This window comes from Thalassophryne amazonica, chromosome 18 (genome assembly GCF_902500255.1).
Source record: "Thalassophryne amazonica chromosome 18, fThaAma1.1, whole genome shotgun sequence".
Taxonomy (NCBI): domain Eukaryota; kingdom Metazoa; phylum Chordata; class Actinopteri; order Batrachoidiformes; family Batrachoididae; genus Thalassophryne; species Thalassophryne amazonica.
This window is the reverse complement of record NC_047120.1, coordinates 17,611,866-17,636,655: the sequence shown is the minus strand read 5'-3', so window position 1 is coordinate 17,636,655 and position 24,790 is coordinate 17,611,866. Positions and strand designations below refer to the sequence as shown.

Here is a 24,790-nt window from a genome sequence, read left to right as displayed (position 1 = left end):
GATTACGGAGTGTTACTGCCGCTTTAAGGACTGCCCACAACTCCTGAGAGCGCGGCGCACTCCCAGCGACAGGCTGACACCCCGCTCTAACAACCAGATCATTCCAACGTGAAAGCTTTGTTGATCCGGGACCTCATCTGACTTTCACAAAAGGCAGAAGATGTGGACATCAGCACTTTTCAGCACATTCCACCGTTACAGGAGTTTTTTTCATGGAAAAAGAAGCGGAGGGACGTGCCACGGGGCCGTTCATTACGCGGCACAAAACCACCTCCGTGTTGGTCTCACAGGACGGCTTTCAGGTGGATTTCAGACGGATTCCGGTTGCTTTCCAGTCATGTGAATATTCAATTGTGATTATCCATGCGCTGGACATGCCCAAACATGTCCTGGAAGGCTTCATCACGGTGTTTCTTTGCGCCATGCAGCTCCGCCGCAACACGCGGAACTTCTCCGCACGTCTGTCTTAATGTGCCGAAAAAGTGCTGATGTCCACGTCTTTTCACAATTCCTGTGCTAGTCAGATGACATACCGGATCAAGACAGCGTCCAGTTTAAAAATGAACGGCACATTTCACTGTTACAGGAGTTTTTGGCATGGAAAGAGAAGCGGCTCCACCGTGCGTCGCGGCAGAGCCGCATGGCGCAAAGAAACGCTGTGATGAAGCCTTCCAGGACATGTTTGGGCATGTCCAGCTCATGCACAATCACAATCGGATATTCACACGACTAGAAAGCAACCGGAATCCGTCTGAAATACACCTGAAAGCCGTCCTGTGAGACCAACACGGAGGTGGTTTTGTGCCGCGTAATGAACGGCTCCGTGGCGCGTCCCTCCGCTTCTTTTTCCATGAAAAAAACTCCTGTAATGGTGGAATGTGCCGAAAAAGGTGCTGATGTCCACATCTACTGCCTTTTGTGAAAGTCAGACGAGGTCCCGAATCAACAAGCTTTCACGTTGGAAATGATCTGGTTGTTTCCAGCGGGGGTGTCAGCCTGTCGATGGGCGCTGGGAGTGCGCTGCGCTCTCAGGAGTTGTGGGCAGTCCTTAAAGCAGCAGTAACACTCCGTAATCTGTTTAATCCCCATACAATTGTCCCTGAAAGCCATATTAATTTTTCGAACGGTGTCCACCTGGAAGTCTCTCACAGTTTCTGGAAAAAAATTGATGCAGCAAAGCTCCAAATCATTCAGACATTTATTCGCAATAAAAATAGACGAGAGGGGTGGACCACACCTGCTCACAGGCTTATATATATATATATATATATATATATATATATATAATATTATATATATATATATATATATATATATATATATATATATAAAATTGACTAAGTAGCATGGCTGTCATGAATGGTTCATCACCTACAATCATCTTCAGCAGTATTTTCATTTTAATATACATTGTTGTGCATTGTGTTGGAGTGCAGTATTGTGCATACTTTAACACAGTGAAACCAAAATACAGTTAAAAGAAAAATGTGTGGACAAGATGAGAACAGATGTTGTGCACCACTTTTTTTGCAGTTGAAGTGTCAGAAAATCAGCAGTGCAACAAAGTTTTCCCATGATCACAACGCCTCTTTTAACACCATATCAGTCACACATTTATACAGCCTACATTTATAGAGGCTGTTTTAGCTTGGGGGTGGGGGCAACAGACCACCCACCCAGCCCAATATAAAGTCCTGTATAGGGAGAAAAAATGCATCACAATGCACTGATAATCATTTTATAAACAAATCGCTGTCCTCTGAAGGAAAATCGAATTGAATCATGATGTGCCTAGAGCAGGGGTGCTCAAGTTCGGTCCTCGAGAGCTACCTTCCTGATACTTAGTTGTCTCCCTGCTCCAACACACCTGAATCCAATGAAAGACTCGTTAGCAGGCTTTTAATGAGCGTTTCATTGAATTCAGGTGTGTTGGAGCAGGGAGACAACTAAGAGTATCAGGAAGGTAGCTCTCGAGGACCGAACTTGAGCACCCCTGACCTAGACATTCCCATCACTAATACAGATGCAGTAGGGAATGTGGGTCACGGTATTACCGAAGTATGGCTATGAGGCATTACTGTCCAGTCCTGACAAAAAAAAGTGCCCTATAGTATCTGCGTATGTATGTGTGTGTGTGTATGTATATATATATATATATATATATATATATATATATATATATATATATAGTGAGGAAAATAAGTATTTGAACACCCTGCTATTTTGCAAGTTCTCCCACTTAGAAATCATCTTAGGTGCATGTCCACTGTGAGAGACATAATCCAAAAAAAAAAAAAAAAAAATCCGGAAATCACAATGTATGATTTTTTAAAATAATTTATTTGTATGTTACTGCTGCAAATAAATATTTGAACACCTGTGAAAATCAGTGCTAATATTTGGTACAGTAGCCTTTGTTTGCAATTACAGAGGTCAAATGTTTCCTGTAGTTTTTCACCAGGTTTGCACACATTGCAGCAGTGATTTTGGTCCACTCCTCCATACAGAGCTTCTCTAGATCTTTCAGGTTTGGAGTTTCAGCTCCCTCCGAAGATTTTCTATTGAGTTCAGGTCTGGACACCGGCTAAGCCACTGCAGGACCTTGAAATGCTTCTTACGGAGCCCCTCCTTAGTTGCCCTGGCTGTGTGTTTGAATGAATGAATGAATGAATGAATGAAAACTGTTTATTTCGAACATTTGATACAACAACAATTACAAGATAGATCAGTAAAGACAACAACAAAAAGTTCCTACTGTGTACCCAACATGTCCGAAAAGGGGTAGGGTGAAGCATCAGCTTATTTATCCCTACCCCTTCTTCCCCACAACCAGTAATACCCTTTGCCACATATACACATAAATTCCTACACACCTAAACCGGTATCAATATATATATATATACATATATATACACACACATACATATACACATCAACATACACATATACATATATACACATATATATACACAAACATAAATATACACCTACACATACCTACTTACATACAAAATACTATATATTTACAAGCCGAAGCAAACAACAAAACACCCTAACCCTCATTACCCTTCCTCCTCCCTATACCCAGAAAAAACCATATTTTTGTACCGCTGTTTGAACTGGTTCATGCTTGGACATTGCTTGAGCCCCACTCCCAATCTGTTCCACATCCTCACCCCACAGACAGAAATACAGAAACCTTTTAATGTTGTTCGTGCCCACTGATGCTTTAAATTAAATTTCCCCCTCAGACTGTAATCCCCTGATCTGTTAAAAAACATATTTTTAATATTTGCTGGAAGTAAATTGTTTATTGCTTTATACACAATTTGTACTGTTTGAAAATGAACCAAGTCTGTGAATTTTAAGAATTTGGATTGTAAAAATAGTGGATTTGTATGATTTCTATAGCCAGTATTATGAATAATTCTTATAGCTCTTTTCTGCATTACTGATAGTGATTGTGTTGTACCTTTATAAGTATTACCCCATACCTCTGCACAGTACTGTAAATATGGTAAAACCAGTGAGCAGTAAAGAATGCGGAGTGAGTGTGGTCCAGAATATGTTTCGCTTTGTTTAGAACTGAAATGCTTCTTGACAGTTTACTTTGTATATGTTTTATATGAGTCTTCCAGTTTATCTTATCATCTATTATCCCCCCCAGAAACTTATTTTCATGTACCCTTTCAATATCTACCCCCTCGACTTGTAACTGAACCTGTATGTCTGTATTACAATAGCCAAATAACATGTATTTTGTTTTACTTAAGTTTAATGATATTTATTTCTGTCAAACCATATTTTCAATTTTCCCATTTCTATACTGATCCTCCTCAGTAACTCCTGCAAATCCCCCTGAACAAAAAATGCTTGTGTCATCTGCAAATAATACTAATTTTAATATTTTGGAAACATTGACAATATCATTTATATCAATTAGAAACAGTTTTGGACCCAATACTGACCCCTGTGGGACGCCACAAGCATTGTCCAAGCATGATGATGTATATTCCCCCAACTTCACAAACTGTTTTCTGTTACTTTAAGTAGCTTCTCACCCAGTGCAACACCAACCCCCTAATCCCATACTGTTCAAGTTTATTGATTAATATGTCATGATTAATTGTATCAAAAGCCTTTTTAAGATCTATAAATATTCCAACTGAATGTAATTTGTGGTCTATGGCGTTTGTAATCTCCTCAACTGATTCTATTAATGCAAGTGATGTTGAACTATGTGCTCTGAATCCATATTGACTATCAGTAAGTAATTTATGTTATTTATGAATTTGTCTAATCTATTATTGAATAACTTTCTAATAATTTGGAAAATTGTGGAAGCAAAGAAACAGGTCTATAATTTGTGAAGTGGTGTCTATCCCCAGTCTTATACAGCGGCACAACCTTAGCTATTTCATTTGATTGGGAAATTTACCGGTTTGAAATGATAAGTTACAGATGTATGTTAATGGTTCTACAATCCATTCAATGACCTGTTTACCACCACCATATCAATTTCATTTAAATCGGTAGATGTTTTATATTTACAATTATTCACAATGTCTATAATTTCATTTCCATCCACTGCTGTGAGGAACATTGAACAGGGATTCTTTTCTATGAGATTATTATCCCAATCCTCAGGTTGGGAATCGGGAATTTTTTCTGACAAGCTTGGTCCAATATTTACAAAAAAATTATTAAAACCGTTGACTACCTCATCCTTATTTTCCTTCTTGACCTTATTATCAATGAAATACTGAGGGTAACTCTGTTTTTATTACCATTTTTGATAATGCTATTTAATATATCCATATTCCTTTAATATTGTTTTTGTTATTATATAATATGTTACTATAATATTCCTTCCTAACATACCCGTATAATATTAGTTAATCTATTTTGTATTTCTTATATCTATTTTCTGCCTCTTTAGTCTTAGTTTTATGAATTCTCTATACAGTGTATTTTTCTTATTACATGCATTTCGTAACCCTTTCGTCATCCATGGTCGAGCTTGGATTTTTTGTTTTCTGTAGTCTTGTTTAATGGACAATTTTTATCATATAATGATGTAAATATTTGTAAAAGTTAATATGCACTATCAACATCACTTTCACTGTATACCTTTTCCCAGTTTGCAACTGTAAATCCTTCTTTAGTGTGTTTCATGTTTCCTCTGTCCGCACTCGCCTGTATTTTATTTTCTCCTCTGGCTGATTCCGCCGATGTTTTCTATTATAAACGATGAAAACTGGTAGATGATCACTAATGTCATTGATTAATAATCCACTCACAGTGTTATTCTCAATATCATTGCTGAATATATTATCAATTAAGGTGGCACTATGGGATGTAATTCTGCTTGGCCTGGTGATTTTTGGATATAAAACTCATACTGTACATTATACTGATAAATTCATCTGTTATTTTATGCTTATTTGGATTGAGCAGATCAATATTTAAGTCACCACAAATGAACACAGTTTTTGATTAGTTTTTGAGAACATTTTTCCCATACAGTCAGTGAATGTTTCAATACTAGATCCTGGTGCTCTACTATAACAGCTGACTAATACATTTTTGCTTTTTTCCTTCACATATTCTCAATAGTTATACATTCTAATAAGTTATCAATCACAGTTGTCATATGTCTACTATTTTATAATCCATGTTCTTATCCACATACACAGCACTCCTCCTCCACTCTTATTCTTTCTGTGTACACAATTAAATTCATATCCATCCAGTTCAAAATCCATTCCTTTATCTTCATTGATCCATGTTTCTGATATAGCATTATTGTTAAATATTTTTTTAAACTGACCTTAAATATTCTTTAATGTTGTTAAAGTTTGCATATAGACTTCTGCTGTTGAAATGGATTATAAAATAATTTGTTATCCGTTTTAATGATCCGATTAAACTGTTCATCTGTATAATAGCAACAACTGTCATTGATATTTGAGAAGAAATTATTGTCTGGGTCTATATCGGGCTCCAAGCCAGTACATTGTGGTCTGTGTATTTAAATGTTCTCAGTTCTACCTTTCCATGATCAGCAATCCTTTGAGTTATATCCTTCTTGTCTCCAGATGTAGATGAATAGGTAGTAGATTGAAATAGGTTCCTCTGGCTGTGTCATGGTGTTGTGATGTGTTTTGGGTCCTCATACCTTATTGGTCATATCTGTCCAGATCCTCGCTTTAAGAAACACTATTGTTCATATTTGTCCAGCTCCTCGATGTTCCTTATTGCCATGACTTTTGCTTGTTCTGGTGATTCCGTTCAGTTTGATGAATATTTTACAGTTTGAAGTCCATGTGTGCTGGATTTTTCCCTGTTTCTTCAAGAAGCGTGCTTTCCTGGCGATGTCGGCATTCCGTTTGGTGAGATGTTCATTGATGAATACGTTTGTCCCTTTCAGTTTTCTTCCTTGTTTTAACAGTGCTGTTTTGTGTTTTCTGTTGATGAATCTCATGATGACGGTTCGTTTATCACCGTCATTTCTCCGGGGCAGAGGGTGGCACGCTTCAATGTTATTTAAATCCATTTCTATACCTTTAGATAGGAGGAAATCAGCAACCTGTTTTTCCACAGAGCTGACCTCCTGTTCACTGGGATCCCCTCCGCTCTCATCTGTTACCGCCCGTGCGTAGGACCGTGGTTTGATATGAAGACCTGTGATGATGACGTCGTTGATTCTGGTGTACTGCTCCAATTCAGCCACTCTATTTTCCAGCTGCACCAGATGCCGGTCTTTCTCGGCATTCTGGAGCCGTAATGCCTTCACCTCCTCCACCAGATCCATGATTGATTTCTGTTGCTGCTTCACAACAGAAATCTCCTCTGATAAAAAGTCCAGAGATTTTTTAATATCGTCACCTTCCTCCGCTGTCAGAACCTTCTTAGGCCCCATGGTCGGCTTATGAGCAGCTTGTCGATCGCCGATGTTAACAGCCTGCGTTGTTTGTCACCGGGATGGATCTGCACTGCGCTGGTGCCGCGCGGCCTCGGTGTTTCCGCGCTGATGGATCCGCGGTGGCTGCACGAGGCCTCGGGGAAGCGGCACTCGTGACGCAGCGCGCGGCCTCAGTGAATTCACCACGTTGAGCCTCGGACGTTGTTGCTGTCCAGTCGCGGGGCTAAGTTGCCGGTTGAGGTGGTATTCCCACTGTCCGGGTTGGCAAACACCGGCGTGGCAGATGGCAACTACAAACACCACCTCTGAAAACTCAGGTACAAACTTTTGCAGCTCACTCTGACGACACGCAGCTCTGACTGACTGTGACTGACGCAGCTCTGACTCATTGGGTCCAGGAGCGCCGGGCTTTGATCCTTGCGGGCCCAAGGAGTCACTGTCATGCTGGAAGACCCAGCCATGACCCATCTTCAATGCACCCCCAGCGTATGATGTTTCCACCCCCATGCTTCATGGTTGGGATGGTTTTCTTGGGGTTGTTCTCATTCTCTAAACATGGTAAGTGGAATTGATTCCAAAAAGCTGTATTCTGGTCTCATCTGACCACATGACCTTCTCCCATGCCTCCTCTGGATCATCCAGATGGTCACTGGTGAACTTCAAACGGGCCTGGACATGTGCTTGCTTGAGCAGGGGGACCTTGCTGCCCTGCAGGATTTTAAACCATGACAGCATCATGTGTTACTAATGTAATCTTTGTGACTGTGGTCCCAGCTCTCTTCAGGTCATTGACCAGGTCCTCCTGTGTAGTTCTGAGCTTTCTCAGAATCATCCTAACCCCACAAAGTGAAATCTTGCATGGAATCCCAGACCGAGGGAGACTGACAGTCATCTTGTGTTTCTTCCACTTTCTAATAAATAATAATAACAGTTGTTGTCTTCTACCAAGCTGCTTGCCTGTTGTCCTGTAGTCCATCCCAGCCTTGTGCAGGTCTACAGTTTTGTCCCTGGTGTCCTTAGACAGCTCTTTGGTCTTTGCTATGGTGGACAGGTTGGAGTGTGATTGATTGAGTGTGTGAACAGGTGTCTTTTATACAGGTAACAAGTTCAAACAGGTGCAGTTAATACAGGTAATGAGTGCAGAATTGAGCCAGAATTCTTGCTGGTTGGTAGGTGTTCAAATATTTATTTGCAGCAGTAACATACAAATAAATTATTAAAAAATTGTGATTTCTGATTTTTTTTTTGGATTATGTCTCTCACAGACACAGTGAACATGCACCAAAGATGAAAATTTCAGACCCCTCCATGATTTCTAAGTGGGAGAACTTGCAAAATCGCAGCGTGTTCAAATACTTATTTTCCTCACTGTATCAGCGCTACACGTGGTGAGCTGTTAGTCCACTGTTTTGTGCAGTAGTCCAGAGTTCTTTAAGTTGAAAAACTGCACCACAAATTAAACCAGTACACCTGCGGTGAGATTTAGAAATATATTTACATATACTTTGTTTTCAAATACAGTCATTTGGCTGTGTTAGCATAAAGCTGATGCAGCAGCTACACTGTTCTTGATCGGAGGGACAGTATTTCATTTGTGACTGGACAGAGTGCAGATAATAAATGATATTTAACATATCCTGAATCTTGAAAACAGAAAAAAAGCAGCACACCTGTGGTGAGAAAAACCAAACAAAATGCCTTGCTTTTTTGTTAAAACCAAATACACACAATCTCTTTCTGAGGATGGCACGAGACAAAAGCATGGATAAAACCTTTTCACCTGTCAATCACATATAGTAGTGCTTTCCACATAAATACACAAGTTCTCAATTCTAACAGCTCACAGACTGTGCAGGCCAGGGGCTTACCCAAAAGGAAAAAAGTACATCTGCAGACATTTATACCATACTAGCAATACCACTACCACCACTAATAATATTTTTAGCAACTGTTTAATCAGTATTACTCTGTGCCTTTGTTTTACTACAATTCTGTACAAAATGGAACTGATGAGCCATATAAAAACACGTTTATTTACTTTAACTTTTCCGCATAACTAAAGTGGGATGTGAAGCAATATCTTTTCTTTCAGCAATGTCCAAGCATCAGCAAAACTGTCTTTTTGGGGTTCTGGCTTTAAAATCAGCTCAGTTAGGGAAGTCATGAATAAAAAATGTTGAAGGGTCTTGGGGTTAGTAATCTTATCAAAGAGACTTATAGGTTGTGAGCAGAGATGGAAACCCTGGTGTCGGTGAGTAAAAGTCCAACCATATATTGGTTCTACCTGTGCGCCTGATACGGTCATTGATTAGCTCACTGAAGAGCTGAATTAATTTGAATCTGGTGGTTTCATGGGTGGATGGAATAAACGTGCCAGGACTTTTACTCACTGAAACCAGAGTTTCCCACCTCTGGTTGTGAAGTAAATTTGGAATAGGGTAAAAGCAAAGAAAATGTGCACAAGAAAACACTAATACAGCACACATTAAGCAGTGTAACGAAATATTTAAAAGGTAGGTTACACACCAACACCATACACTACAGTTTATGCATGCATTTCAATAAAATGTACAAGCACATACAGTGGTGTTCAGAATAATAGTAGTGCTATGTGACTAAAAAGATTAATCCAGGTTTTGAGTATATTTCTTATTGTTAAATGGGAAACAAGGTACCAGTAGATTCTCACAAATCCAACAAGACCAAGCATTCATGATATGCACACTCTTAAGGCTATGAAATTGTGCTATTAGTAAAAAAAAAAGTAGAAAAGGGGGTGTTCACAATAATAGTAGTGTGGCATTCAGTCAGTGAGTTTGTCAATTTTGTGGAACAAACAGGTGTGAATCAGGTGTCCCCTGTGTAAAGATGAAGCCAGCACCTGTTGAACATGCTTTTCTCTTTGAAAGCCTGAGGAAAATGGGACGTTCAAGACATTGTTCAGAAGAACAGTGTAGTTTGATTAAAAAGTTGATTGGAGAGGGGAAAACTTATACGCAGGTGCAAAAAATTATAGGCTGTTCATCTACAATGATCTCCATGCTTTAAAAAGGACAAAAAAAAAAAAAAAAAAAAAAAGATGCGTGGGAGAAAACGGAAAACAACCATCAAAATGGACAGAAGAATAACCAGAATGGCAAAGGCTCACCCATTGATAAGCTCCAGGATGATCAAAGACAGTCTGGAGTTACCTGTAAGTGCTGTGACAGTTAGAAGATGCCTGTGTGAAGCTAATTTATTTGCAAGAATCCCCCCAAAGTCACACTGTTAAATAAAAGACATGTGCAGAAGAGGTTACAATTTGCCAAAGAACACATCAACTGGCCTAAAGAGGAATGGAGGAATATTTTGTGGACTGATGAGAGTAAAATTGTTCTTTGTGGGTCCAAGGGCCGCAGACAGTTTGTGAGATGACCCCCAAACTCTGAATACAAGCCACAGTTCACAGTGAAGACAGTGAAGCATGGTGGTGCAAGCATCATGATATGGGCATGTTTCTCCTACTATGGTGTTGGGCCAATATATCGCATACCAGGTATCATGGATCAGTTTGGATATGTCAAAATACTTGAAGAGGTCATGCTGCCTTATGCTGAAGAGGACATGCCCTTGAAATGGGTGTTTCAACAAGACAATGACCCCAAGCACACTAGTAAACAAGCAAAATCATGGTTCCAAACCAACAAAATTAATGCCTCGCAGATGTGAAGAAATCATGAAAAACTGTGGTTATACAACTAAATATTAGTTTAGTGATTCACAGGATTGCTAAAAAAGCAGTTTGAACATAATAGTTTTGAGTTTGTAGCATCAACAGCAGATGCTACTATTATTGTGAACACCCCCTTTTCTACTTTTTTTTGTACTAATAGCCCAATTTCATAGCCTTAAGTGTATGCATATCATGAATGCTTGGTCTTGTTGGATTTGTGAGAATCTACTGGTACCTTGTTTCCCATGTAACAATAAGAAATATACTCAAAACCTGGATTAATCTTTTAGTCACATAGCACTACTATTATTCTGAACACTACTGTAAATGTGTTGATATTGTGACACATATCGAGTATCGAATGTCCAGTGATAAGTATCGTATTGAATTTTGAGAAACATACAGAGCAGACCTGCCAACGGTGAAGTAAGTCTTGGAGTATCGTTTTCTTTGGGGAGTTGGGGGGTTACCAACAGAAGAGGTAAGGCAGACAGGATGACAGTCCAATGCTGGTTACTTCCTCAGCCAAGGCCGTTACAAATTGACTCAGACAATGCAGAATAAGCATCTTGTCCAGGAAAACAAACATGTAGCATGAGCAGGATTCTAACCAAGACCAGTCCATTATCCACTCAGCTACAGTGCTTATAAAAAATACTAACCCTCTTGGGCTTTTACACATTTAAAAATTGGTTTTAAGCTATTTCTGGGTAGGGGGTGGTGGGGGTCAGTGTAATTCAGGCTTATCTATATTAAAATTTCTAAAACCATGCTCTTTGAACTCAAACCGGAAACAAATCTCTAAATAATTGTCCCCTTTCATATAACACGAATGAATCATCAATACTACAGCCTGTTTTCTTGAGATAAGTCAGGGGATGGATACATGAACATTTCCAAGTCATTGAATAATAATTATACTACTAATAATTGATACATCAGTAATTAAGAAATACAAACAGTATGGTACTCTATGGTAAAACCATCAAGGAGTTCACAAGAACCGGATGACCATGAAAATAGACTAGTGAAGGAGTGAAAATCTTTGGTAACTGTCAGGAATTTTCAATATATTATCAATTATTAATGTCTTTACTTTGATTTCCTGTCTTTGATCTCATTCTTCATATACACATTATATAAATTAAACACATGTATATAAATAATAGTGGCGATACCTTCAAGTATCGCCACTATACTTGAAGGTATCGCCATAATAGTGACATGACACTGTCATAGCTGTTACATGACACAGTCATGAATGTGTCAAAAACATTATGTCAATGTCATAAATCTTTATGACTGCTGTCATTAAGTGTCATTTGGTTTTTGTAATGACAAGTTGGCATACAACTGAAGACCAAAACAGCCAAAGACAACTTCTGGTTATGTCGCTTTGATTAATATCAATTTGTCATATTCAAAACCCCAAAAAATATCAACTTGTCATTACAAAAACTGAATGACACTTAATGACACCAGTCAAACATTTATGGCATTGACATGTTTATGACATGTTCATGACTGTCATGTAACACTTATGACAGTGTTATGTCACTATTATGACGATCCTGTTGTGTGGGCCGCTGAAGAGGAGGTACTGCTGGCCCACCACCACAAGATGGCGCCCTGCATGAAGTGCGGGCTTCAAGCACGAGAGGGCGTTGGATTTGCTGGAGGTGACAGCTGTCAACAATCAACACAAGCTGTCACCCATCATCACCACTACAAAGACCGAACTGCAACTCCACCTCCTCGCCGAGAAATCAACTACCATTCAGGTAATTTCTCTGCTGCCTGACACTGTGTGTGTTTAACCTGAACTTCTATTTGCAGCCATTTTCCTGGAGTGTTTCCTTATTTGGAGGATTGGCGTTTGGTGTGACAGCGACGGCTTCGCCTCACACCCCAACTCAGATAAGTGGTTGACCAGGAGCTGCACGAGTGTGTGTGATTGGAGGTGGAGGTTTTCCCTCCTTTACTTAAGACAGACTGTGGATTACTGAGTGTGCGAACTCACACTCATCTGCACTGTCTTTGTTCTCTGCCAGCAGTACCGGGTCTGACTGCTGAAGACAGCGGCTACCTGGGGCGCAGGGCTTGGCGGCTCCGGTGTTCTTCAGCTCCGTTGGTGGTGGAAGCTGTGTGGGGATCCAGCTCTTCTCTCTCCAGGCGTCTTCTATCGTCGAGCCTGCCACACGTCACCTGGTGTATGATTGACAGTCACCATATTGTTATTGTCTGTACGTTGTTGTGCGATTCACAACATTAAATTGTTACTTTTTGGCTTATCCATTGTCCGTTCATTAACGCCCTCTGTTGTGGGTCCGTGTCACGTCACTTTCACAACAGATACCTTCAAATAAAGTGTTACCAAATCTTCTCTAATTACAATTGGAGAATCTGGGAATCATGCAGCTTTTGTATTTTGTATCACCAGTAACACAGCGTCATGGTGGAGCAAAGAAGGGTTTTCTTCAAAAGAAGACTTAAAATTTCATCTTGAGTTTCCTCTGAGGCACTTAGAAGACTTAATCCTAGATCTGATGTGTTTCCTTGTCCTCCTCCACTCCACCATGAAAGTGTGACTGGTGATGCAACAGACCAAATTTAGCCTATACAGAATCTCTCCAAGAACATTCACAGAAGCCGACTAGTCTTTCACAGGGGTCATATATACTTGTTAGCTTTCCCTCACAAGTTTCCTTTTGGCACAATCACTCAGATTTTGAGAAGTGCCTCCTCCAGGTAGGTCTGACACGACCTTATTGACTTATTAATATATATAGAGATGAACATGATCATTCTGTTGGTCTCGACATATCGCCGTTTACATGCGTATTAGTTTCCATAAGTCACAAGCATTTCAGAAAGTCACGCTGCTTCTGTCCCTGTCTCTGCACTCTGTAGGAGGTGGGGTCAGCTGTGCTTTGTGTGTGAGGTGCACATGCAGCAGCGAGCCAGCCACTTTGGTGATAGAATACGGTGCGATGAACTGGTCAAACATTTCTTTTACTTTTGTGGAGGTACAGACCATTGGACAGGCTTGAGCTTGTGTGTGTGTATTTAATTGGCACATCATACAAGTGTACTTTGATGTCAAAATGCATGCTTGGGACAGAAACTGCTTAATGGTTGGCAGGTCTGCATGAGCAGATCTAACAAAACTTTTTTTAAAATTTCTTTTTAACAGAATGCAATGGGCCCCAGACCCAGGATCTACAATTGTACCTGAAAGACTGCTGGCATTGTGTGAGAGCAGAGGTCTCAAACTGATTCCAGAAAGGGCCAAGAGGGTGCAAGTTTTCTTTGCAACCACCCACTCCACCAGGTGATTTCACGGATTAACATCACTTTGAGCAGATGGAATCAGTTCATCAGTGAAATCACCTGGTGGAGTGGGTGGTGGCAGTGTTGTAATCTAACAAAGTATTTCTACTTTGTTACTGTACTTAAGTAGAATTTTGATGTATTTGTACTTTACTTTGTTATTTACATTTTTGGCAACTTTCACTTTTACTCCACTACATTTCCTCAATAAAATGTGTACACTTACTCCGATACATTTCCCTTAACCATATTCATTACTTGTTACTACAATATAAAAGTAAGTAAATTTGATTGGGCAATGCCTGTTTGCAGAGGTGAAAGTAAGCCAGAAAGCAGCAGTACACTGTACCGGGAAGAGATATATAGTTCTCTACAGGCGGTATGCAGGGGTACGCCTCGGAAGAGCAACTTTCACCCCTGCAGCATCAAATGGCGTGTTTGACATAAACAAGTTTAAAAACAACAACAAAATACAATGACAGATTGAATCTGCACCCCCGCTCAGGAAAAGGACACTGTGGAGGTTGGAAAACCATCTGCGCTCTGGACTTCAAGCACACACACACAGCACACATACACACGGATCGGTTCCCGCTGGTGTTGAGAGCAAGATAGGAGTTAACACACACACTTAAGAAGAAAACTTCAGTATCGACAAAACTGGCAGCGTGGCTGTTTTGTTTTATTTATGTTATTTAAAATTTTTGCAGAGAAGCGCTGCATAAAAGCCGTGCCACGTTTTGGATTTGAGAGCACTGCATGTGGTTGCTTGAGGTGGTGATGGTCTAGTGGTTAAAGCGTTGGGCTTGAGACAAGAGGATCCTCAGATCAAATCCCAGCCTGACCGTAAAATCACTAAGGGCCCTTGGGCAAAGTCCTTAATCGTCTAGCTCAGGGGTGGCCAAGTTCGGTCCTCGAGAGCCACCTCCTGACACTCTTAGTTGTCTCCCTGCTCCAACACACCTGAATCCAATGAAAGGCTCATTAAAAGTCTGCTAACGAGTCTTTCATTGGATTCAGGTGTGTTGGAGCAGGGAGACAACTAAGAGTGTCAGGAAGGTGGCTCTCGAGGACCGAACTTGGCCACCCCTGCTCTAGCTGCTCCCGGTGTGTAGTGAGTACCTTGTATGGCAACACCCTCACATTAGGGTGAATGTGAGGCATTATTGTAAAGCGCATTGAGCATATGGTGCAGATGGAAAAGCCCTATGTAAATACAGTCTTTTGCTTTGCAGTGGTTGGTGGTGATGTTTGCAAAGTTTTTTTTTAAATTTTCCTTAACTTAAGCACAACTGTGTAACTATAAATGACTGTTCTGTTTCACAAGAGCCTGGCTTTCTTTTCATGTTGCCATTTCACTCTCCACTCATTTTGGATTTTACCTGACAACAGAGACGGATTATGGGGTGTCAGACAAGTACTTGGCCTTGGTCCGCCTGGCTCATGATGCAGCTTGGCTGGAAGTTAGACAAAGCTGATATAATCATCTTCCCCTGTCGAGCATATCTGCTCAATGCCACAGCTGGGTTTAAGAGCAGTCTTTAATATCTTTAATAAGTTTGCAAGCACACAAAATTCTAACTGCTCACTTTACTCAATACTTTTAAAGTACATTTTGTACGAGAAATGTACTTTTGACACTTAGCACAGTAAATGTCAGACACTTTAAGACTTTACTCAAGTAATATTTTAAAGGAGACTTTAATTTTAAACAATGTCATTTTATGTTAAGATACTTGTAATTTCATTGAAATATGACTTTGAGGTACTTGATACAAGACTGGGTGGTGGCAAAGAAAACCTGCATTCTCTTGACCCTTTCTGAAATCAGTTTGAGACCTCTGTGGGAGAGGGTTCTCCTCAAAATCATGACCATTCCCTTAATTGCTGGTAACTGCACCTTATGGACATTTGGGCAACCAGGGGCTGCCTCTAGGTATGACTTCTCCTGTGTTTGATCAGATTGCTCTTATGCCTAAATCTTTTACTACACTCAGAACACCCAAATGGTTGCTGCCCAGTATGAACTCTCACGTGTGTTACGAGATTGCCTTTTTGTCCAAATCTTTTACCACACTGAGAACAGCTAAAAGGCTTCTCTCCCGTGTGAATTCTCATGTGTGTGATCAGATTATCTTTCTGTCCAAACCTTTTACCGCATTCAGAACAGCCAACTGGTTTTTGTCCCATATGAACTGTCATGTGTATGATTAGACTGCTCTTTTGTCCAAATCTTTTACCACATTCAGAACAGCAAAATGGTTTCTGTCCCATATGAATTCTCATGTGTGTGATCAGATTGCTCTTTTGTCCAAATCTTTTTCCACAGTCTGAACAACCAAAGGTTTTCTCTCCTGAATGAATTCTCATGTGTTTCATCAGATTGCCCTTAAGTCCAAATCTTTTGCCACACTGAGAACAGTCGAAAGGTTTCTCCCCAGTATGAATTCTAATGTGTGTAACCAAATTGCTCTTCAGTCCAAATCTTTTACCACAATCAGAACAGTCAAAAGGTTTCTCTCCCCGTATGAATTCTTATGTGTTTGATCAGATCACCCTTCTGCCCAAATCTTTTACCACAATCAGAACAGACAAAAGGTTTCTCTCCGGTATGACTTCTCATGTGTCTGATAAGATTGCTCTTCAGTCCAAATCTTTTACCACATTGAGAACAGTCAAACAGTTTTTCACTTGCTTGCATTCTACAATGTTGTTCTGAGACACTGTTATTTGTCAGACAGTTAAAACCTGAGTTAAGTTCTCTGGTCACTTTCCATTCACAACTGTTGTCAGTCTCAGTTTCAGAACTGTCTGAACTCCTGTCATTTGTATCTGGATGTAAATTACTATTTGGACCCAAGTTGCTGGTGGATTGTGGTCCTTCATCATCCTCTCCATCAGCTTGGGCTGTCAGTGTTCTGTGTACAGATGAGCTGCTGGCTACAGGTTCAGCCTCTGTGCCCTCTTCATTTTGGCTTTGATGAAGCTGTGATGATTGTGGTTTTTCATCTTCATTTTCACTCTTCACAGGGACACCAGTGAAAGAGAACTTATTGATATCAGCCTCCTCCAGCTGGCAAAGCTGCTGCCCCTGCTGACGTATACAGAGTGTCTCCTGTTCCTCTTTAATGCCCTCTTGGTCGACACTCAGTTTCCACTCCTGGTCTTCATGGAGAATTTCTTCTTTAGTCACCAACAACTGCTGCATGTCTGCAATTAATCAATTCAATTGATAACATTTAGAACAATGTTCATTACATAATGATAAAGCTAAATATGACCTTACAACATTAAATTATTGCTCTGATGGAACTGATAATATGGAAATGTATGTCACAAGTGTTTGTTTTGAGTTTCACACATACTTGAACTGCAGCCAGTCACTACATTTTCAAAAGCTTGGTGAGCCACAATTATTACCTTGATAAGGGTAAGACTGAATAGAAGTGACATCAGCAACCACAGCTGAGTGCAGTGTGAAAACTGTGCTCCTCATATATTAAGAGTGTCCTGACTGAGGAATTAATTTTGTCATATTCTGTCTAGTCTGTTTGGTTGATCCTTACTCATTACATATTTGGAGGACATCTGGTAGTTCATCTGGGTATGGCAAGGAATAGTGGTATCAGGTACTTGGGATTACTGTAGTTCTCCCATGTTTCAAGCAAAGTGCAAGGCAGTTCTTTACATTCTTATTTTTGGAATGAATAATTCTGTAACTCTTGCTTTCACTTGTTCTTCACAAATACAGTTGGATACTGAAGTACAAGCTGGTGGTGTGCCAGTGCAGTCCGGCGTTGTGTCTTTTATCATATAATTTCTTACCTTAAGTCATCTTACTGGTATACTTGATTATCATTAGGACTGCACTTGTTTGAAGCACACATAATACTTTTTGTTGTACACACTCCATGCACTGTATAATGACAATAAAACTGAAATGAATATCGGTGACTAAACTTGTGTGAATCCTTATGTGATACTTTGGGATACTGTTTATTAGCAGGACTAGCTTGTTGATTTTCCCTCGTATGTATGGTACCTTGTGAGACAGGAGGTTGTGAAAACACATGGTTTAGTATGTGTACATACGAAACACCCACACCCAGAGAGACAGAATGTAACATGTGACAACAAGCCAAGTCTCTGCACATAAGGCTCCAAATGAGAGGAAAGAGCTCTAAATTCATTCCTTTAAATTCAGCAGTACTAGAAGGAGTACTGTTAAGGGATAAAGCTTATCGATACTTGGGTCTTTAATAATTTTGCACCAAGCCAATCAGTATAGAGCCTCAAAGAGTTCAAAATTTAATAAATAAAGGCATTATGAAATAAAATAGTCATATGAAGAAAAAAAAATGCAGCCTATAGCAAAATACCACCATGAAATTGTGAAAAAAAAAAAAAAATCCATCATTATCATGAAAAAGTTTGCATTATGCTTTACAACTACTCATATCCAGTGGTGGGCACAGCTAATCAAAACATTAGCTTCGATAACTGTTAATCCGTTAACTTTTATAAAGCTATACCGATAAACCCCTAAAAATATTCAGCGGAAGTTACAGCTAAAAGCTAAACAAATAACTTTTAGCATTGACTCCAGTATACTGGCAGCTACTGATACTTCTGAGTAAATTCAAAGGTGAAGATCATAAACAACAATGAGCCAGCGCTTCTATTTAAGATCAGCCTTCTCTCAGCAAAAGAGACCTAGTGACCAGAGAGCAAAAAAAAAAGGGAGGAAAAAAAAAGAATTTATTTTCACAGCCATACAGTCTTGAAGATGTGTCACAAGAGGCATGCACAGCAGGGCAGTTTTGACTTATGGTTAAAATTGTAAACAAACTAATTCCAGACATTATCAAAATTAATGTCACATCTGTTGTTTTTACTAAGTGAAAATATCAGCTATATGTTTTACTTTTAAAGTAATGCACTAATTTTGAAAGTTTGAGCGTTTACACACCAGGGCATGTGTGTCGGGGTTTTAAAAAATGAGCTTCCTGTCATCAGTGGTTGGTTGGCTTATATATATATATATATATATATGTAAAAACCAACACACAAGTTACTGTAACGTGTAAATGTGTGGCAATTGATATTCACACTCCCATCCAGTAAATGAGTGTTCATGGCATTGTGAATACCAATTGCCACACATTTGCCATAAGTGCTGAATTACTTAAACAGAATTTTTATTTTTCAAATTGCCTTTTTTGCAAAAAAAAAAGACATATTTACAAATACAGATTTATTTGTAAAAGCCAACACACATACCACATTATTTAAGACAATAGGAGCTTAATAATTAATTAAACAACTGCGAATTATAAAGAACACAATGCTCATACAGCTGAAGGTATTTTAGAATTTTAGCATTGCATGTTTGTTTTTTTGACAATAAAATGGTTTACTGCAGAAGGCCATTTCCCCCCCACGAGCTTTATTTCATAATGAAACATTTCAGCAGTAGGGGTTTATCTGTCAATAAAACCCAACAGCGCAGAGCCAGGATAGGTAGTTACTAAGGCATAAGCAACAGCACACAGTAATTATCAGTTTAGACGTGGTGGTACAATGAATACCCCAGACCACAGGTGGCAGTATGTCCCTCAAAATATAACTGCAACTCAAAGGATAAGAACTTCTGTTGGCTGGGTTAGGGTCAGGGTGAGATAAAGGCAGGCACACCCTAATACGACAAAGAGGTTATATTTAAACACAAACAAAACAGTTTGCAGTTAGTCTGTGACGTCACCATGCTAACATCTGCAAAATGTCTTGTAAATCACTTCAGAGATGTTATTAGCTTCCAAAAACATCTTCAGGTTTAGAAGTGTTTATTTCTTGCTAGCTTTTACTGAATATACAGTGAGGAAAATAAGTATTTGAACACCCTGCGATTTTGCAAGTTCTCCCACTTAGAAATCACGGAGGGGTCTGAAATTTTCATCTTAGGTGCATGTACACTGTGAGAGACATAATCTAAAAAAAAAAAAAAAAAAATCCGTAAATCACAATGTATGATTTTTTAATAATTTATTTGTATGTTACTGCTGCAAATAAGTATTTGAACACCTGTGAAAATCAATGTTAATATTTGGTACAATTTTTCATTTTTATATAGCGCCAAATCACAACAGAGTTGCCTCAAAGCGCTTCACACAGGTAAGGTCTAACCTTACCAACCCCCAGAGCAACAGTGGTAAGGAAAAACTCCCTCTGAGGAAGAAATCTCAAGCAGACCAGACTCAAAGGGGTGTGCTGACGAGCGTGAGACCTCACCCCCTCCTCTTTCACAGACCATGCATCAACCTGGACGTTCTCTGCATCCACTGATGATGAGATGGCTCTTGAGACGACGATCTCACCCGTCTGGTCACAAGGTCGAGTCTCTGGCAAATACACACTGTGTACTCCAGTCTTAAATGCCACCATGTTCCAATCCATGTAGATGCACCACAGCTGTGAGTCCTGACGAGCCGCGGGTGATCAGCCTCAGGTGATCAGGGTGAGGTCCTGATAAACTCAGCTACACAGCCACTCAGTCCCAAATGCGCACCACCTGGGAGGAAAACCAAAAGACAGAAACAGAAGACACACAAAAGCCAGCCAGGCACGCCAGCCACAACAATTATTCTCAGTAAGACAGTCTACGAGGTGCACCACTTTTTCCAGAATTTTAGAGAAAAATGATAGATTTGATATCGGCCGATAGGTTTTCAATACACTAGGGTCAAGATTAGGTTTCTTAAGTAATAAAGTTTAACCACTGCAGATTTGAAACATTTAGGAACAGATCCAGAAGTTAAAGAAAGATTAATAATTTCCAACACAGTCGGCCCAAGAGTGGGACACAGATCCTTAAACAGTTTTGTTGGTATAGGATCAAATAAACAGGTTGTGCTTTTTGTTGACATTACGAGTTTTGTTAGCATGCCTAGTGAGATACTATCAAATTCTGTAAATCTAGGTAATACCTCAGTAGTGGCGCCCACCTCAATAGTAGGGTGTAGTGGCTGGGTTAAGGCATGCCGGGATATGTTTAACCTGATGTCTTCTATCTTCTTCCCAAAGTAATCCAGGAAATCTTGTGCTGTAAAAGGAGAGCGAACTACAGGTGGTTGTCCATGGATAAGTGTTGCCACCGCGTCAAACAAGAACTTTGAGTTATGCTTGTTTTTGTTGATCAAATCAGAGTAGTAAGCAGTGCTGGGCGGTATGACCAAAAATGTGTATCACGATATTTTTCTAAATTATATCGGTTTCACAGTATTTGACAGTAGAGAAGCTTGAATCTTCGACTGGACTGGGTTGCTTGACACGAGGACGTTTCGCTTCAAATCGCAGAAGCTTCCTCAGCTAAAATTCTTGCTCTGGTGGTCTGACTTCTGTCTTGACTCTTGTAGAGAAGAATAATCAAGAAGTCACAAAAGCTGGAGTTTTAAACCTAACAAGACCCCTCCTACCGAGAGGCAGACTGCTATAGGCTGGTGACTAAACAATAGCTCTAATTAGCACCTATTGTGCTCTAGTTAACACCCTCCTAATGACAGGGCAGCTGTCCCTCTCCTGATGGCTCCCTTGACGACTCTGCTGATGACGTGAATGACTCATTACCATGAACAAAAGACTGAAACTGCTTTGACCTGAGTACCCCATTGTAAACAGGGGATAAAGCGTGTCTCAGACCCCCTCCCCGGTTAAGGCTAGGTTTCAAACGTTTCACAAAGAATGCCTCCTTGACCCCTCTCTCAAACCATTTCTTCTCTCTGGCTAATATTTTAACTGCCTTGTCCTCAAACGTGTGGTTAGTGTCTTTAAGGTGGAGATGAACTGCAGACTGAGGTCCACTGGCGCCCTCTCTGCGGTGCTGGTATAGCCTTTTGTGTAAAGGTTGCTTAGTCTCACCTATGTAGTGTTCGTTACAGTTTTCCTGACATCTGATAGAATACACTACATTGCTCTGTTTGTAACTAGGGATCCTGTCCTTAGGGTGAACTAATTTCTGTCTCAAGGTGTTAACCGGTTTAAAGTAAACTGGGATTTTGTGCTGTATTTGACAGTACAGGTATTTGACAGTATTTTTTCTTTTCAAGCACAACTGGGTGTTTGCCTTATTTTCTAATGATTTAGAGAATAATTACTGCAATAAAATGGCTTGGAATGGCGTATTCTACTGTTATGAGGAGTGAATATTGTAGAAAAATGAATGTCCACACTAGTATTAATGAAGAGGAATCAGAATGCTCGATTGTTGTAGTCAAAATACATAACTTTTTATTATGCGTTTTCCAACTTAAACATCTTTTGTAAACTATATGACTCATGTAACTCCAAAGTAAACTTAGTAACTCCAAAGTAACTGAAGCAAGACTTCTTTATTCCCTGAACATTCAGTAAGGAATCATCCATAAATAAATAAATAAACAAACAGAAAAGGTGTGCAGCTTGCTTTAACTTTACCTGCAGACGAGGAGGACGAAGCTCGTAGTTTACATTCCTGATATTCCAGGACATGTTTGCGGCTGAGGTGGTGGAGTAAATTGCTCGTGTTTCCTCCTCCTGCTACAACTTTAGCGCGACAGCATTTGCATAGTATTGTAGTTTGGTCGACGTCGGACATTTTAAACCCAAAGTACTTCCAAACAACGGACACAGCTCCTCGTTTCGGTACAAGTTCTTCCGTTTCAGTTTCTCGTTCTGGTTGTTCAGTTTCAGAACTTTCCCCCTGTTTTGCCATTATGCTCACCGCTAAACATCCTTTCACTCTACACGGGCTGTACTCATGCTGCTTGTTTGATGCAACCGCTAAACTGTCCCCACTCAAACAATGCCCTGCGGGCATGGCGTTCCGCCGCTCTGCACAACGCACTCACCGGTATGGAGGTATTTCTAAAATTCATAACATAGAAAAAAAAACACCGGTATTCAGTATGAACCGGTATACCGCCCAGCACTAGTAGTAAGTCCGCTTTGTAGCCAGTAATACATGCTTATAGTCTAAGATAGCATCACACCACGCAAGGTGGAATACTTCTAATTTTGAACAACGCCATTTCCGTTCTAGACCTCTTGCTTTATTCTTTAGGTCACGCAGATAATCACTGAACCCAGGTGACTGTGATTTGGGGGAGCGCGGTTTTAACACAGGTGGTGCAATCATGTTGAGTGTAGTTTTGAGCACTGATTTTAAACTATCCACAAGTCTGTCTACTGACTGGGTATTTGTCAAATGTGAAGCTAAGACATCAGGCAATCTAGCTTCAAGTTGTCTTAGTTGAGCTGATGCATCGCCGTAATGATATATAAGGTTGTTGTTCCACTAAACACGGCAGTGAAACTGTAAACTTAATAACTGAGTGATCAGACACCACTGATGTAAGAGGCATGATGTCAATATTCGTGACAGCAATACCACGTGCAAGAACCAGATCCAGGGCATTTCCACTTATGTGCGTCAAATCATGAATGCATTGCCGAAATCCTAATGCATCCACAATTTCCATTAATGATTTGCAGAGGGGATCAGAAGGCTTATTTATATGAATGTTAAAGTCACCAATGATCAGAATGTTATCTACACTAGTTGACAAGTTAGAGATGAATGCACCAAATTCATCTAAGGATTCAGAATATGGGCCAGGAGGCCTATATACAGTGACAACGTAATACGACTGATTTTTATTCTTCTGACCTTGGCAATGTGTAATATCCTGAGCAGAGCTAAGAATCAGATGCTCAAATGAGTGATATTTGTAACCCCCAACAGCTAATAAGCTAAACCTAGATTTATAAATAAGAGCAACACCCCACGCCTTGTTTCGCATCACGAGGGACGTGACTAAATGTATAAGATGGTGGGCAGGCCTCATTTAAGGGGAGGACAGCTGTAGGTTTAAGCCAGGTTTCACATAGCCCAATCATATCTAAGTGATGATCAATAATTAGATCATTGTTCAACAAGGATTTTGAGGACAGTGATCTTATGTTAATGAGACCCAGTCTAAGGACCTCAGTGGGGTTGACAGTTGGTACAGTAGCCTTTGTTTGCAAGTACAGAGGTCAAACGTTTCCTGTAGTTTTTCACCAGGTTTGCACACACTGCAGCAGGGATTTTGGGCCACTCCTCCATACAGATCTTCTCTTGATCTTTCAGGTTTGGAGTTTCAGCTCCCTCCAAAGATTTTCTATTGAGTTCAGGTCTGGAGACTGGCCAGGCCACTCCAGGACCTTGAAATGCTTCTTACGGAGCCCCTCCTTAGTTGCCACGGCTGTCACTGTCATGCTGGAAGACCCAGCCATGACCCACCTTCAATGCTCTTACTGAGGGAAGGAGGTTGTTTGCCAGAATCTCGCAATACATGACCCCATCCATCCTCCTTTCAATATGGTGCAGTCGTCCTGTCCCCTTTGCAGAAGAGCACCCCCAGAGTATGACGTTTCCACCCCATGCTTCACGGTTGGGATGGTTTTCTTGGGGTTGTTCTCATCCTCTAAACATGGTAAGTGGAGTTGATTCCAAAAAGCTCTATTCCTGTCTCATCTGACCACATGACCTTCTCCCATGCCTCCTCTGGATCATCCAGATGGTCACTGGTGAACTTCAAACGGGCCTGGACATGTGCTTGCTTGAGCAGGGGGACCTTGCTGCCCTGCAGGATTTTAAACCATGACAGCATCATGTGTTACTAATGTAATCTTTGTGACTGTGGTCCCAGCTCTCTTCAGGTCACTGACCAAGTCCTCCTGTGTAGTTCTGAGCTTTCTCAGAATCATCCTTACCCCACAAAGTGAGATCTTGCATGGAATCCCAGACC

At 40.3% G+C, this 24,790-nt stretch overlaps 1 pseudogene; it reads right to left on the bottom strand.

Annotated features, from left to right (window-relative positions):
- Positions 1-15,679: 15,679 nt before the first annotated feature.
- The window catches only part of LOC117530490, a 187,936-nt pseudogene continuing 178,825 nt past the window's right edge, over positions 15,680-24,790 (bottom strand).